Below are 16394 nucleotides of genomic sequence, written 5' to 3'. Positions count from 1 at the left end.
AGAGGCTCTAAATCCAAGGAGTGAAACTATCCTCCCATACTGTGCCATACTGCCTCCCATTCCCAGGCGCTGAAGGACACATGTAGCTTTCTGAGCTTTCTATGACAATAATAAAAAAAGCTTTGCCATTCATTGCTTATGGTGGACGATTAGGCGAAAACAAGTTCAGAGTTTAAACCCCGTTTTGGGGGGATTAAAGTATCCTTGACTGGTAGTATGTAGATCACATGCAGCCATTAAATGACCTAAGTGCAGTCGATAGGTATTCAACACAATAAATCAACCAACCAACCAAGATCTCTCTCTCTCTCTCTCTCTCTCTCTCTCTCTCTCTCCATTTTTCTCACTTAAAGCTGCAGGCTCAGAGGCATCCACCAACAAACACTGCCAAACGGATTCTCCGATATTCGCAAATGAACCCCAGGTTTCTCTACCTACTAAACAGTTCTTCTTTGCTTGAGAGAATATGGATAAGGGACAGAGGGAAAGAATGTGTGAGAAAGGGATAGAAAGGGACCCGATGGAAGAAAGGAAGGTATGTGAAGAAAAAGAAAGTAAGTAGTTAACGTAAGGTACAAGAGTGAGAAAAAAAAGGCACATTATGAAGGATATTTTAAAGAGAAACAAAATATAAATTAGGGAGAGAGGGAGAGATGATCCAAGGTAACAAAAAAAGATTGAGTAGAAATTAAAGGAACCAGAAAGAATAAGGGAAAGAAGAAGGGGAGGGAGGGGTAGATTAAGAAAGGGTGGAGAGGAGGAGGAGAAAACTGTATTCAGTTTTCCTTGTCATGTTGAATTCAGAAGACATTTCTTCCTCCATTAAAACGTTTCTCTTCTTTTCGGTGGGTAAGAGAGAGAGAGAGAGAGAGAGAGAGAGAGAGAGAGAGAGAGAGAGAGAGAGAGAGAGAGAGAGAGAGAGAGAGAGAGAGGGACAGAGGGACAGAGAGACAGACAGACAGATAGACAGACAGACAGAGACAGACAGAGGCAGAAAGAGACAGAGACAGAGACAGACAGAGACAGAGACAGAGACAGAGACAGACAGAGACAGACAGAGAGAGAATACCTGGCTCTATATGTGACCAAGGCAAAATAAGTGGTTTATGGCATTTTAATGGGTATCCCTCAAGGGGGACCTTTTAGTCACTGCCTGAATATTTTGTTTTATTTCCTCCAACTTTTCTATTTTATTCTGCTCATAACACGAGAACCTCTTAACTAATCGAATTCAAATTTTAGCGCTTGTGAATGGTAAAGAGGACCAGATTCTAGGAACAAATAGCATGTGCAGGTGCCCAATAACTAAGTTACTAAATCCATCCCAAGCAGCCCGGACAGATAACTTCCAAAACTCTCATCAGCATAGCCTCAAACGTTCAAAATATTGTAGGTGACTCTTAATTTGACGACGATCGAGAGTGAAATTCAAATGGATGGATCTGACCATTATATATGAAAAATTGTGAAATTTTTAATTCCTCTTGAAGCGTCACCATCAAAATATATGCGTCTACTTTCGAGTGGATTCAGTATTTAATGGCTAATGCATTTTTTGACCAAAATAGTACTCATTCAGTTTAGTTGTGTGTGGGCACATTTGTCAGTGCAATTATTATTTTTTATATTTGAAATCGTGTTAATTTTATCAGCTGGGACTGATTTTGGCTGGCATAGATCCAAATTGCCATTTTTTGTTGAAGATATTGGGAACACTGAAATACTGTCTATAACAGGACAATTTATTAGTTCCTCATTCTACTGGCTTCAAACCTTCAATCCTATTTAATAATGCAACCTCTGAACAGCGTCAAACTTATTGTTTTGGGATACTGATCTATATCGGATAACTTGAGAGTGCCGCTTCAGTTTGGTTTCAAACTTTTAAAGCAAGTCATTCTTGAATTTCTGTTGGGCTATGTATGTTCCAATTTGTCAATTTTTATTAAAAAAAAAAACAAGATATTAGTTTCCATGTGAGAACCTGTGAGTGCTTCTTGCCTTTCTCTTAAAATCTTCAACGCTAATATTTACCTGCATTACAAACTTATACAGCACTCTGCACAACCCCTGCAGACTGGCGTTATGTAATATCGAAATACCTCTCTCGCACTGTGTAGAGACCGAAACACCAGGGACAAGAAGAGCAAATATATATATATATATATATATATATATATATATATATATATATATATATATATATATATATATATATATATATATATATATATATATATATATATGCAAAACAACCACTCTGAAAGAATAGAGAAATTTCAAGCGCTTTCGTGACTACTCACATTATCAAGGAACTATGAAAGTAAAGCATCCAAGGAAGCTATATAAGGGGTCTGGCCAACACCTCACTATCAGATCCCACAACGGTTAAACACCTGACGCGCGCCGACCCAACTGGATAGGTCCTTTGCACAACTCACCCACAAACTATTCTACCCAAGAAAATTTAAAAATTATTATTTGTCCAGTGTATTACTAAATTCTTCCCAAATTTTATTAATTATAAATGGATCTAATTTATATAAACTTAATTTTTTAAAAAAAAAATTTAAATGAACAAGTTCTGCCCAAGTCTCTTTTACCCAATAGACTCCTTGACATGAGAGATCGTCCTTTTGATGATTTTATGAGAATTATTCTTCAGAAACATTGAAATAACTAAAATACAGGAGAAGGAAGCATTCAAAATATTGAGAAACAAAAAATACTCTTTTAATCAGGCCATTCCATCAGAATGGAAACACAGTATGTTGGATCATTGCTATAATAAACTCAGAAGAATTTGTAATGAACTCAAGAGCAAACTACAAAGAAAATTAGACATTTTAATTGAAAATAGTGATTGGACAAAGCATGCTAATAACAATTTTGTAATTAACTTATCAGATGAAATTTTAGACAAACATACAACTGCTGCTCTAGGTTTTGGCCTAAGTTTTGCAACTTCAAAAAAACTTAATAATGTTGAAATTGCAAAAACCTTTTGTAACTTTGAAAAATTTTCTGATTTATCCTCTGATGAAATTAATATTAGTAAAGGAATGGTATATAGCTCTATGTTAAAACCAAACATTCCCAATTGCCCTCAAAGATTCTTTAAGTCTTATGATACACTTAATAACAATAAAAATTTGCGCCTTACTAAAGCAGACAAAATAAATGCAATAGTAATTATGAAAGAAAATGATTACCAAGAAAAAATGAATAATCTCTTAGATGATACTGAAACCTATTCTAAACTTAGGAAAAATCCCCTAGAAACCGTTAACAGCAATTTCAATAAAACAATAAAACTTCTACTGAAAGGCAAAGATGAATTAGTCAAACAATTTACTTCAACTAATCCATCTTTATCTTATGTATGGACTAATAAAAACACACAAACCAGGGAATCCAGTCAGACCAATTATTAGCTCCATAGGGTCAGTTTCATATAAATTATCCAAATGGCTTGTTGATATTTTGAGCCCTATTGTTGGCAAAATTTCTAACTTTAATGTTAAAAACAACATAGACTTGGTTGATAAATTAAGCTCCTTGACTGACTTCAATGATTTTAACATGGTTAGTTTTGATGTTACTTCCTTGTTTACGAAAGTTCCTGTTGATGATTTATTAAGTTTCTTATCTGAAGAACTCGTTAACTATGATTTACCATTGCCAGTTCCTACTATCATTAAACTTATTAAACTTTGCATTGTTGATGCAAAATTTGTATTTAATGATAAGTTTTACACTCAGAAGTTTGGTATGGCAATGGGAAATCCTCTTTCACCTGTTCTTAGTAACCTATACATGGAATTTTTTGAAACAAGGTTGCTTAACACAATCCTCCCTAATAGAGCTCAATGGTTCAGATATGTTGATGATATTTTGTGTCTTATGCCCAAAAATGTAGATATACACCATTTCTTTGGAAAATTAAATAGCTTAGCCCATTCTATAAACTTTACTGTTGAGTTTGAAGAAAATAACTCATTGCCTTTTCTAGATGTTTTAATTATTAAGGGTAATAATGAATTCAAATTTAAAATTTACAGAAAACCTACAAATAACTGTTCCTATGTCCACTATTATTCCTCGCATCAAGATAGAGTCAAACTGTCTGTTTTCTCATCAATGTTTTTGAGAGCTTTACGAATTTGTAGTCCTGAGTTCATAGATTAGGAAATATCCAAAATTTATGAAATAGGTAATGATTTAAAATACCCAAGAAATGTAATTGATAAATCTTTTAAAGTTGCTAGAAATACTTTTTACAATCCAAAAAGGGACAACCAGCCTTATTCAACTAAAAATATGTTGGTTCTCCCTTACCATGAAAACTTGGTTGATATGCCTTCTCTTCTTAAGACTTTTAATATTAAAGTTGTATTCAAAAATCTTGATACAGTAAAAAAAACTTTTGATAAAGAATTCCCCCCAAAATGCTGATGGATGTGTCTATAAGATTCCTTGTAAAATTTGTGATAAAGTTTATTACGGTCAAACTGGTAAAAATCTCGAACTAAGATTAAAACAACATAAATATAGCATTAGAACTGGACAAGATTCCAATTCTCTATTTATTCATGTAAGAGATTTTAACCATCCAATTGATTTTCAAAAAGTTGAGAAAGTAGTATCAAGCAAGTCCATGGTCGACAGGAATATGATTGAATCTTGTTTCATAAAAAGCAGTTTTGACAATAATATGAATATTTCCTTAGGTTTATATAAATTAGATCCATTTATAATTAATAGAATTTGGGAAGAATTTAATAATACACTGGACAAATAATAATTTTTAAATTTTCTTGGGTAGAATAGTTTGTGGGTGAGTTGTGCAAAGGACCTATCCAGTTGGGTCGGCGCGCGTCAGGTGTTTAACCGTTGTGGGATCTGATAGTGAGGTGTTGGCCAGACCCCTTATATAGCTTCCTTGGATGCTTTACTTTCATAGTTCCTTGATAATGTAAGTAGTCACGAAAGCGCTTGGAATTTCTCTATTCTTTCAGAGTGGTTGTTTTGCATATTCTGAAATCACCTGTTTACTGTGATCTTATATATATATATATATATATATATATATATATATATATATATATATATATATATATATATATATATATATATATATTTATTTATTTATTTATTTATTTATTTTTATTTATTTATTTTTTATTATCACACTGGCCGATTCCCACCAAGGCAGGGTGGCCCGAAAAAGAAAAACTTTCACCATCATTCACTCCATCACTGTCTTGCAAGAAGGGTGCTTTACACTACAGTTTTTAAACTGCAACATTAACACCCCTCCTTCAGAGTGCAGGCAGTGCCGAATAGGCAGAACTTGCGATCTTGGCTTAAATAGCAACACTCATCTTGCCATATAGGACAAACGAAAATTTGTGTATGCAATAATTTCGCCAAAATCATTCTGAACCTAACGAAAAAACTATATTTCACTGTGTGTGTTTAGTATTAAATTATTGTAAACAAATCTAAAATATATTTAGTTGGGTTAAGCTAAAATAAATTGCGCTTGTTATAATAAGGTTAGGTAAGTTTTCTAAGATTCTTTTGGTGCAAAATTCAAAAATTTTACATTAACATTAATGAAAAAAATATATCTTTAAACGTATAAGAAATTTTACATTAACATTAATGAAAAAAATATATCTTTAAACGTATAAGAATTTTTTTTAGAAAGGACTTAATTTTAAATGAGTTCTTGCTAATTGACCTGTTTTACATATTCGGCACGTCATATACTATATATAATGTAAAAGGCGTCACGTGAGTGGTAGAGCTGGGAAAGTGACTTTTGCTGTAATGTGATTCAGACATCTAAAACCGTGGTATAAACACTGGCAATTGATACCGACAAATTGGTTTAAAAATGACACACGAGCAAACACTAGTGTTTGCTCACGTGTCTTTTTAAACGTGAAATCAACTAATGTTATTCATTTAAGAAGGGCCAGTAAGCCGACTGTAGTACTTCTCCAATCAAGATTTATGTCATAGCAGTATTAAGTCTGGTGAATATAAGTTTGGCCAGTGTCTTTGAACTGAAGTATGAGCCTGATTTCTATGTGATAGTGTTACTAGTAGTAGGTTCGCCCCTCTTGTCCCGGCCCGGGTCTTTTCCGGAGGTTGACCCAGCGAATGTTAGTAGTGTCAATCGGAGAAGAGTCCAAGCCCAGCGTATTATGCCTGTCTGCTTCACTGATAAACAGTACGAGTCGAGGAAATTCATTACAACGTTTTCCGCGTTGAGCGGAATAGTACAGGCGCTGTTTATGGCATCAATTAGGCAGGCGTTTATGTTCGTTAATCCTCGTGTATAGGTCCGTGCGGGTTTCAGCACGTACAGTGATCTCCTCGTATATTATGTAGACACCGGTTTCCTAACTAGGTCTTTTAAGGTTTTGGAGAATATGCTGGCAACCCTAATAGTGGGTTTGGCTAAAAATTGGAAGGGTTATTGACTGTATTGTTGATAAGTAGAAATATGTACCAGCCAGGGATGGAATCCTCCCTGGCGTTGTGTAATATATTCTCCGCTCTTTTTCTGCAGTTATTGATGAAGTGCTGTATATGGCGAAGCTCAAAAAAGGTTTTATTGATGTAGCTGCAGTCTTCTTTGAGGAATGTGCCCGAGGAACAAGGCATTATTCATTATTTTGAGGACTGCACTGACCCGTTACATTTAACTGTTACATTTAACACTAGAGGCACTATCCATTTTCTCCAAATCAATACTCACATATCTGAATAGAAATTGGCTACAGTTGGACCACTGCTACATTTTTTTTTTGGTAATTCATCACTTATGCAATACATCAGGGTTTCAAGCTATTTATTTATTTATTTATAAGATTTTATCTTCGGAGATGGAACTACTGGGTAAGCTGATTAGTTTCTCTCGGTGAAGGAAACCATCTATATTTAGATTTGATTTTTAAGCACACACTATAAACACAGTTTTTAACAATACGTTGTGCTAATAACTGGAAATATGGTATGTGAACAATATATATACATAAAAGCCCAGACGCCAATGATGGATTTTTCACATGCATTAATTCACATCAGTCGGTCATCTCACTGAATTGTTTTGTCAGGCAAACATTTAATTTTCGAGATGATTAACAACAAATGTCGGTTGTTTTGCATCTTGTACTGGTTATTAGCTTTTTTTGCAATATATATATATATATATATATATATATATATATATATATATATATATATATATATGTCGTGCCGAATATGTAAAACTGGTCAATTAGCAAGAACTCATTTAAAATTATGTCCTTTCAAAAATTTTCTCTTATACGTTTAAAAATATATTTTTTTCATTAATGTTAAAGTAAAAATTTTTAATTTTGCACCAAAAGAATCTTATAAAACTTACCTAACCTTATTATAACAAGAACAATTTATTTTAGCCTAGCCCAACTAAACATATTTTAGATTTGTTTACAATAATTTAATACTAAACAAACACAGCGAAATATATTTTTTTTCGTTAGGTTCAGAATGATTTGGCGAAATTATTGCATACACAAATTTTCGCTTCTCTTATATGGCAAGATAAGCGTTGCTATTTAAGCCAAGATCTCAAATTCTGCCTATTCGGCACGACATATATATATATATATATATATATATATATATATATATATATATATATATATATACATAATATATATATATATGTCGTGCCGAATAGGCAGAACTTGCCATCTTGGCTTAAATAGCAAGGCTCATCTTGCCATATAAGACAAGTGAAAATTTGTGTATGCAATAATTTCGCCAAAATCATTCTGAACCTAATGAAAAAAATATATTTCACTGTGTTTGTTTAGTATTAAATTATTGTAAACAAATCTAAAATATATTTAGTTGGGTTAGGCTAAAATAAATTGCAATTGTTATAATAAGGTTAGGTAAGTTTTCTAAGTTCCTTTTTGTGCAAAATTAAAATTTTTTACATCAACATTAATGAAAAAAATATATCTTTAAACGTATAAGAGAAAATTTCAGAAAGAACTTAATTTTAAATGAGTTCATGCTAATTGACCAGTTTTACATATTCGGCACGACATATATATATATATATATATATATATATATATATATATATATATATATATATATATATATATATATAATATGTAAAACTGGTCAATTAGCAAGAGCTCATTTAAAATAAAGTCCTTTCTAAAATTTTCTCTTATACGTTTAAAGATATATTTTTTTCATTAATGATAATGTAAAAATTTATAATTTTGCACCAAAAGAATCTTAGAAAACTTGCCTAACCCTATAATAACAAGAACAATTTATTTTAGCCTAACCCAACTAAATATATTTTAGATTTGTTTACAGTAATTTAATACTAAACAAACACAGTGAAATATATTTTCGTTATGTTCAGAATGAATTTGGCGAAATTATTGCATACACAAATTTTCGCTTGTCTTATATGGCAAGATAAGCGTTGCTATTTAAGCCAAGATGGCAAGTTCTGCCTATTCGGAACGACATATATAAATATATATGTATATATATATATAAATATATATATATATATATATATATATATATATATATATATATATATATATATATATATATATATATATATATATATTTAACAAGTCGGCCGTCTTCCACCAAGGCAGGGTGACCCAAGAAAAAAATTCCCCAAAAAAACAAAATACTTTCATTATCATTCAACTCTTTCACCTCACTCACACATAATCACTGTTTTTGCAGAGGTGCTCAGAACACAACAGCTTAGAAACATATACGTATAAAGATACACAAGATATCCCTCCAAACTCCCAATATCCCGAACCCCTCCTTTAGAGTGCAGGCATTGTATTTCCCATTTCCAGGACTCAAGTCCAGCTATATAAAAATAACCGGTTTCCCTGAATCCCTTCACTAAATATTACCCTGTTCACACTCCAACAGATCGTCAGGTCCCAAATACCATTCGTCTCCATTCACTCCTATCGAACACGCTCACGCACGCCTGCTGGAAGTCCAAGCGCCTCGCCCACAAAACCTCCCTTACCCCTTCCTTCCAACCTTTTCGAGGACGACCCCTACCCCGCCTTCCTTCCCCTACAGATTTAAATGCTCTCCATGTCATTCTACTTTGATCCATTCTCTCTAAATGACCAAACCACCTCAACAACCCCTCTTCAGCCCTCTGACTAATACATTTATTAACTCCACACCTTCTCCTAATTTCCACACTCCGAATTTTCTGCATAATATTTGCACCACACATTGCCCTTAGACAGGACATCTCCACTGCCTCCAACCGCCTCCTCGCTGCTGCATTCACAACCCAAACTTCACACCCATATAAGTGTTGGTACTACTATACTTTCATACATTCCCTTCTTTGCCTCCATAGATAACGTTTTTTGTCTCCACATATACCTCAACGCACCATTCACCTTTTTTCCCTCATCAATTCTATGATTAACCTCATCCTTCATAAATCCATCCGCCGACACGTCAACTCCCAAGTATCTGAAAACATTCACTTCTTCCATACTCCTCCTCCCCAATTTGATATCCATTTTTTCTTTATCTAAATCATTTGATACCCTCATCACCTTACTCTTTTCTATGTTCACTTTCAACTTTCTACCTTTACACACATTCCCAAACTCGTCCACTAACCTTTGCAATTTTTCTTTAGAATCTCTCATATACATCTCACACACACACACACATATGAACAAATATATTACAGCAAATGTGTGATGGTGTACTCGTCCCCGAGGCATGCCTGACATGTGTTAGGGAATATATAAAACGATCATAAAGAGCTTGATTTACATAGCAGCCATGAGGAGAGGAGCCGGCGTGCGGAGTGGCCAAGTGCGTGCCACCTCGTAAAGTTACTCTTGGTGCAGGGTTTGTGGCCCTTCGGCCATGATGCACATGTCCAGTGTCTTGAAAAGGGGTGCCTCGATGCTGGTAAAGGGCTCTTGATCAAAAGAACTGCAACTGCTGTCCTCTTCCTTGGATCAAATCGCATTCTCTCTCATTCCCCAGATGCATGATCTCTACGGGTTAAAGCTTCCAGGTGGATAATAATTGTGATGTTAATATAATAATGATAAAGATTTTGCATTGAGTTTAAGTAGGATTTCAGACAAACTTCCTGCTTGCCTGCCCCCTCTCCCCTCCTCTCTCTCTCTCTCTCATTCTATCTCTTTTACATACAAAAACACACACAATTCTCAACTCACTGTTTATCTTCATATGACAAAAGGTTCATCTGGACAAAAATCTTCACAATCTAAAATTAAATATTAACCATATCGTAGTATACTCGCTTGTATGGTTAAAGCGATCGAGTCTATGTTTCTAACACCGCCTTGTCGCTGGAATCTACTGGTTTCACTCTCTCCTGACTTCGAGAGCTTTATCCTGCGTCTTCTTAAAGCTATGTATGGAACCCACCTCACCACTTCATTTTTCAGGTGTATGTGTCTGCAGTATATCAAAGATTATAAATCTCATCCAGCTCCTCTGAAGCCGGACGTGAGCCAAGTACGCAGCAAGTATTTACCCTCTGGATGGTCACGCTGAGGCGCTGGAACATGAAAGTGGCCGCCTTTGGGTCCCTGGTGGTGTCAATGAGTCAGAAACTCAGTTCTGAGGAAACTAGTGGAGTTTTTTCCCCAATGATCCCAAGGTCTCTGATCCCATTGGGACAAACTGAACTGATTGGTTATATCTCTATACTTACTAATTTTGTACTTCTCCCTGTCATCCTCAGCACCTCCCTGTTGTTCAACACTGTGAAGGATGTAGGTGTCACCCAGAGTTGATATACAGGCATAGACCCATGCTAAAAGCTTGCCATTCTTCCAAGGATAGATGGTGATCCCGTCGGGGCGGTTTGCGGGACTGAGTTTTGTTGGCTTCTAGGGACCAGCGCTCTCTCGGCTGGGTACCCAGCTGTAGCAGGGCTCCTCTTTATGATGTCGTCGACTTCATTGTGTCTTGCATGACAGCCCTTGGTTTTGGAGCAGTTAAGACTATGTAAACAATGTTATTCAGCTTGCACATTGCAGCAAATACACGTATATTCCGTGTGAATTGGGGCAGCAAGGAGGAGAGCCACTGCAATACGAAGGGTCTGTGGGTTGAGGCGTGTTCCCAATGCCGAAATGGGAACTGTTTGGAGGAAGTCCCCAGAGTAATGTGCGCTCACAGCTTGGAGATTGACAGTCTACCTGTTGGATGGTAGGTAAGACACATAGGCAACAGTTAGGCAACTTTATTCGGAAAATTTTCACCTACACAGTAGGCTTCTTCAGTCGAATACAGAAAGTAGGCAGGAACAGTAGCGATGTGAAGACGATGTAATCAGTCCATCTACGAATTCAAGGGTGATGGACTGATTACATCGTCTTCACATCACTACTGTTCCTGCCTACTTTCTGCATTCGACTGAAGAAGCCCACTGTGTAGGCGAAACGTATCGGAATAAAGTTGCCCAACTGTTGCCTATATGTCTTACCAAACAATCTGTCGGTAATGTATACCATTCTGATATTCTACCTGTTGGATGTTGCAGCCATGAGCATGTTGGAATGCACCTTTTCAGCGATGGAGCCATCCCAACTCGACTACACATGGTTTTGGTGATGGAGCAGCAAGAGTCTCCCATTCGGTAAAGCGGTAATGGCACTGGTGTAACTAGAATCCTGTATTTATTATTAAAGTGTAATGAACACTTGTCGATGCTCAATAATAACCCACGTGAAGATTATATATATATATATATATATATATATATATATATATATATATATATATATATATATATATATATATATATATATATATATATATATATATACATATATATACATATATATATATATATATATATATATATATATATATATATATATATATATATATATATATACATGTATAATTTTAAGGGCATTATATAATTTTTAAAATAATGTTGGAATACATTTATCGAGACTTTCCTCAGGCTAACCTGTGCGGTTTACTTGGGTCATCATGGTTGAACGCGTAATAACGGATTTCTGTTTGAACTGACACTGAGTTGATTTTTTTGAGGGGGTGAGGATTTTTTTTTTTATCGTCTGGGGAGTTATTCAGAACATTTAATATTTTTTTTAATCGAAAATCCGTTTGCTTGTTTCCTAGATGCAAGGAGAGAGAGAGAGAGAGAGAGAGAGAGAGAGAGAGAGAGAGAGAGAGAGAGAGAGAGAGAGAGAGAGAGAGAGAGAGAGAGAGAGAGAGAGAGAGAGAGAGAGATGGAGACAGAGAGAATAATGTGAGAGACAGAGAAAGAGTGACTTAACGTCACATCATTCAGTTGAGGTTTGATGGAGTGGAAATTTTTTGAATGTTTATGGTATGCAAGGTTCTAAGATAATTTTGAATTCCCTTTATTTTAAATTAATAATATAATTATCAGTAATTTCAAAAGAGTTTTTAGTATCGTTGACACGAGTATTTACTACACATTCGTGAACAATCTAATTATTACCTTTATATATATATATATATATATATATATATATATATATATATATATATATATATATATATATATATTTTTCAACAAGTCGGTCGTCTCCCACCGAGGCAGGGTGACCCAAAAAAAAAAGAAAGAAAATCCCCAAAAAGAAAATACTTTCATCATCATTCAACACTTTCACCACACTCACACATTATCACTGCTTTTGCAGAGGTGCTCAGAATATAACAGTTTAGAAGCATATACGTATAGAGATACACAACATATCCCTCCAAACTGCCAATATCCCAAACCCCTCCTTTAAAGTGCAGGCATTGTACTTCCCATTTCCAGGACTCAAGTCCGACTATATGAAAATAACCGGTTTCCCTGAATCCCTTCACTAAATATTACCCTGCTCACACTCCAACAGATCGTCAGGTCCCAAGTATCATTCGTCTCCATTCACTCCTATCTAACACGCTCATGCACGCTTGCTGGAAGTCCAAGCCCCTCACCCACAAAACCTCCTTTACCTCCTCTTTCCAACCCTTTCGAGGACGACCCCTACCCCTCTTTCCTTCCTCTATAGATTTATATGCTTTCCATGTCATTCTACTTTGATCCATTCTCTCTAAATGACCAAACCACCTCAACAACCCCTCTTCTGTCCTCTGACTAATGCTTTTATTAACTCCACACAGTCTCCTAATTTCCACACTCCGAATTTTCTGCATAATATTTACACCACACATTGCCCTTAGACAGGACATCTCCACTGCCTCCAACCGTCTCCTCGCTGCTGCATTTACCACCCAAGCTTCACATCCATATAAGAGTGTTGGTACTACTATACTTTCATACATTCCCTTCTTTGCCTCCATAGATAACGTTTTTTGACTCCACATATACCTCAACGCACCACTCACCTTTTTTCCCTCATCAATTCTATGATTAACCTCATCCTTCATAAATCCATCCGCCGACACGTCAACTCCCAAGTATCTGAAAACATTCACTTCTTCCATACTCCTCCTCCCCAATTTGATATCCAATTTTTCTTTATCTAAATCATTTGATACCCTCATCACCTTACTCTTTTCTATGTTCACTTTCAACTTTCTACCTTTACACACATTCTCAAACTCATCCACTAACCTTTGCAATTTTTCTTTAGAATCTCCCATAAGCACAGTATCATCAGCAAAAAGTAACTGTGTCAATTCCCATTTTAAATTTGATTCCCCATAATTTAATCCAACCCCTCTCCCGAACACCCTAGCATTTACTTCTTTTACAACCCCATCTATAAATATATTAAACAACCATGGTGACATTACACATCCCTGTCTAAGACCTACTTTTACCGGGAAGTAGTCTCCCTCTCTTCTACACACCCTAACCTGAGCCTCACTATCCTCATAAAAGCTCTTTACAGCATTTAGTAACTTACCACCTATTCCATATACTTGCAAACATCTGCCACATTGCTCCTCTATCCACTCTATCATATGCCTTTTCTAAATCCATAAATGCAATAAAAACTTCCCTACCTTTATCTAAATACTGTTCACATATATGCTTCAATGTAAACACTTGATCTACACATCCCCTACCCACTCTGAAACCTCCTTGCTCGTCCGCAATTCTACATTCTGTCTTACCTCTAATTCTTTCAATTATAACCCTACCGTATACTTTTCCTGGTATACTCAGTAAACTTATTCCTCTATAATTTTTACAATCTCTTTTGTCCCCTTTCCCTTTATATAAAGGGACTATACATGCTCTCCGCCAATCCCTAGGTACCTTCCCCTCTTTCATACATTTATTAAACAAAAGTACCAACCACTCCAACACTATATCCCCCCCTGCTTTTAACATTTCTGTCATGATCCCATCAGTTCCAGCTGCTTTACCCCCTTTCATTCTACGTAATGCCTCACGTACCTCCACCACACTTACATTCTGCTCTTCTTCACTCCTAAAAAATGGTATACCTCCCTGGCCAGTGCATGAAATTACCGCCTCCCTTTCTTCCTTAACATTTAAAAGTTCCTCAAAATATTCTCGCCATCTACCTAATACCTCCCTCTCCCCATCTACTAACTCCCCTACTCTGTTTTTAACTGACAAATCCATACTTTCCCTAGGCTTTCTTAACTTGTTTAACTCCCTCCAAAATTTTTTCTTATTTTCATTAAAATTTCTTGACAGTGCCTCTCCCACTCTTTCATCTGCTCTCCTTTTGCACTCTCTCACCACTCTCTTCACCTTTCTTTTACTCTCCATATACTCTGCTCTTCTTATAACACTTCTGCTTTGTAAAAACCTCTCGTAAGCTACCTTTTTCTCTTTTATCACACCCTTTACTTCATCATTCCACCAATCACTCCTCTTTCCTCCTGCCCCCACCCTCCTATAACCACAAACTTCTGCCCCACATTCTAATACTGCATTTTTAAAACTATTCCAACCCTCTTCAACCCCCCCACTACTCATCTTTGCACTAGCCCACCTTTCTGCCAATAGTCGCTTATATCTCGCCCGAACTTCCTCCTCCCTTAGTTTATACACTTTCACCTCCCTCTTACTTGTTGTTGCCACCTTCCTCTTTTCCCATCTACCTCTTACTCTAACTGTAGCTACAACTAAATAATGATCCGATATATCAGTTGCCCCTCTATAAACATGTACATCCTGGAGCCTACCCATCAACCTTTTATCCACCAATACATAATCTAACAAACTACTTTCATTACGTGCTACATCATACCTTGTATATTTATTTATCCTCTTTTTCATAAAATATGTATTACTTATTACCAAATTTCTTTCTACACATAGCTCAATTAAAGGCTCCCCATTTACATTTACCCCTGGCACCCCAAAATTACCTACTACTCCCTCCATAACATTTTTACCCACTTTAGCATTGAAATCCCCAACCACCATTACTCTCACACTTGATTCAAAACTCCCCACGCATTCACTCAACATTTCCCAGAATCTCTCTCTCTCCTCTACACTTCTCTCTTCTCCAGGTGCATACACGCTTACTATAACCCACTTTTCACATCCAATCTTTATTTTACTCCACATAATCCTTGAATTTATACATTTGTAGTCCCTCTTTTCCTGCCATAGCTTATCCTTCAACATTATTGCTACTCCTTCTTTAGCTCTAACTCTATTTGAAACCCCTGACCTAATCCCATTTATTCCTCTCCATTGAAACTCTCCCACCCCCTTCAGCTTTGTTTCACTTAAAGCCAGGACATCCAGTTTCTTCTCATTCATAACATCCACAATCATCTCTTTCTTATCATTTGCACAACATCCACGCACATTCAGACTTCCCACTTTGACAATTTTCTTCTTCTTATTCTTTTTAGTAATCTTTACAGGAAAAGGGGTTACTAGCCCATTGTTCCCGGCATTTTAGTTGACTTTTACAACACGCATGGCTTACGGAGGAAAGATTCTTATTCCACTTCCCCATGGATATAAAAGGAAAAGTAATAAGACCAAGAACTATTAAGATAAAATCAAAGAAAACTCAGATGAGTGTGTATAAATAAACGTGTACATGTATGTGTAGTGTGACCTAAGTGTAAGTAGAAGTAGCAAGACGTACCTGTAATCTTGCATATTTATGAGACAGACAAAAGACACCAGCAATCCTACCATCATGTAAGACAATTACAGGCTTTCGTTTTACACTCACTTGGCAGGACGGTAGTACCTCCCTGGGTGGTTGCTGTCTACCAACCTACTATTATATATATATATATATATATATATATATATATATATATATATATATATATATATATATATATAT

Source organism: Cherax quadricarinatus, chromosome 57, assembly GCF_038502225.1.
Source record: "Cherax quadricarinatus isolate ZL_2023a chromosome 57, ASM3850222v1, whole genome shotgun sequence".
In the NCBI taxonomy this organism is placed as follows: Eukaryota; Metazoa; Arthropoda; class Malacostraca; order Decapoda; family Parastacidae; genus Cherax; species Cherax quadricarinatus.
Note: the sequence above shows the minus strand (reverse complement) of the source record.